Genomic DNA, 2,409 nt, shown 5'->3' on the forward strand with positions numbered 1-2,409 from the left:
GGCTTTGATGGTGATGTGTTCATTCCTAGGATGTAAGGGGTAGGGATGTGTTTCCAGTAAACACGAGAGAAGATAAAAGTGAGACTTCACTTGAGATACTCTGCTCAGTCTGGCCCTCTGTGTGAAAGGAAGACAAATGTAGGAGGAGGTAATGAGAGAGGAACACTTGAAGGGGAGCAGTCCTGCCACTGAAGATTTGTCCCAGACTAAAACAATGTTGGTGTTTTTTTTTTTCTTTTTTTTCCCCCTATCTTTGTTTATGTGCCCAGTGTGAATTGTGCATTAGCACAGGCAAGGAGTATCCATGGTGGGAAGCAGCAGCCCTGGTGAAGAAGAGAAGGGACAATTGTTTCCAGGATGGTGTTGCCCTGCACAGCACAGAACACACTCTTCCACCACCACTTCTCATCCAAAAAATCTTGCAGATGGCCAGTGGACCTAGTCAAGCAAATTGGAGCTGAAAGGCACATGGCTGTGTCTCTGGCCACACAGCTGCAGTGTAGTGTGGGGACCATGTGCTGGGGAGAGTGAAGGGACTGGCTTCTGGTCTCAATGCTAGCACCAGGATCAGTAGATCCAGGCTGTCCCATGAGTCGTTTGTCTGGGAATAAGCCAGCTTCTAACTCTTGGTTCCAGAAGAGTTTCCCTGTGGGAATCAGTGTCAAGAAGAGAAGCACAGAGTAATTTTCAAAGCTAGGGCCTCATCTGTTTTGTGTTGTGATGTAGTTGCCTGAGGCTAAGAGAGGACCTGTCTCAACCAGGGAGGTAGCTCAGCTTTATGATACACCTAAGGAAGTCTATGCTAAAAATGAGAAATGGGGACGGGAAAAGGACCTGAAATTTGGGAGCATTTATTTTTCAACGAAAGAATATGGGATTCTGAGTGGTAAGAAAGTCAAATAGGGCAATTTTGAGTGAGTTCTCCGAAAGGAACAGATCATCTATGTATCTCACAGTAAGAGTGGCTGCCACAGGAGGGCTAATTTTATGGCCTTCTCTGCTCCTGTTTCACCTCTGTAACCCATCCTAGATGCAATCATTTGGGTGCAGAAGCAATTTCCCTTTCTGTTTCTACCTCTTTAACTATACTGGCATCAACATGAGAGAAAATTCCTCACTCATTTCCCTCCTTCATGCAAGCACAATTTTCAGCATAAAAGGGATTGTGACAATTCTTTATTTCTGGAAGGGAAGATGGCTAGGCAGGTATAAGCCAGCCTTAATCTGGTGGGCTGCATAACAATAATATAATTAACTTTTCAAAAACTGAGTTCACATTCTCAAAGATTCTGTAAGGCTGGGGGTTTCCTTCAATTAAATACACAGTAGTGTACACAAAAATTTATATATTTGTATTTAAAGCAAATCATTGTGGTATTCATGCAAGGAACTTGGAAAGCCCATTTTACATGAGGGAATCTTAAAACCCCTTACTTCATTTAGACACTTTCAAAGTGAATTTCTAAATATGAATATCTCTTGATGTGATCAGATATATGAAGGGAGAAGTTCATGGCCTATTATAAATCTTGGAGAGGACTGAAACCACAAAATGTTGAGCTCAGTTGACATAATACCTTTTATAGGTGAGGTTGGCAGTGCTACTTCTAACTTCCTCTCATAAACCTGTTTTCACTCAGTTATATTTTGTTTAAGGCTTAGTCATTTAGGTTAAATGCCTCCATCCTCTCTTTGCCTCGAGCCCAGAACTGAAGCCAAGTTTCTTTTTAGTTATTTCTAAGGAAGACTGGAAGGGAAAAGAAATGCTGGCAACCCACTTTCTTCAGAAACTCTAGCAATGTGCTGTGTTTCAACAAGATGGTGAGATCTGGCAGGAGCTTGGTCTTCACACCTGCCTCTCTTCCACACCTGACCCATCTTCCTCACTCAGACACAATGACATATGACTAAATGGAGATGGCCAAGTTGCCACCTATTCTCTTTTGCCTGCTGTTTCCTATTGCCTGGGTCATCAGAGCAGACTCTTAAGGGTCTCTTCCAACCTAAACGATTCTATGTGATACAGTGATACAGCAGCTGGATGAATACAGAGCATCTGACTATGGCCCAGTCCTTACACCTCGGGCTTCCCGTCCCAGTCTGCTCTTACACAATTTCAAGCCATGAGAAAGCAGGATTTCTAGAAAGCCATCCTCACTGGCATCAAGGAACTTAAATAAATTCTATCTAAGGCACATATGTGGCATGCTATTGTTTTAAAAGAAATGCTTCTTTTGGTAAAACTACAAGTAAGTGAGTAAAGACCAATATGGGTGGTACTGGACATACCGCCTAGGCAAGGCAAGTCTGGGGAGAACATGCATAGATTTTTATAGTTAAATCATAGAATTATTTAGGTTGGAAAAGACCTTTAAGATCTTTGAGTCCAACCATCAACCTAACTCTACC

This window comes from Merops nubicus, unplaced genomic scaffold (assembly GCF_000691845.1).
Source record: "Merops nubicus isolate BGI_N331 unplaced genomic scaffold, ASM69184v1 scaffold4611, whole genome shotgun sequence".
NCBI lineage: Eukaryota > Metazoa > Chordata > Aves > Coraciiformes > Meropidae > Merops > Merops nubicus.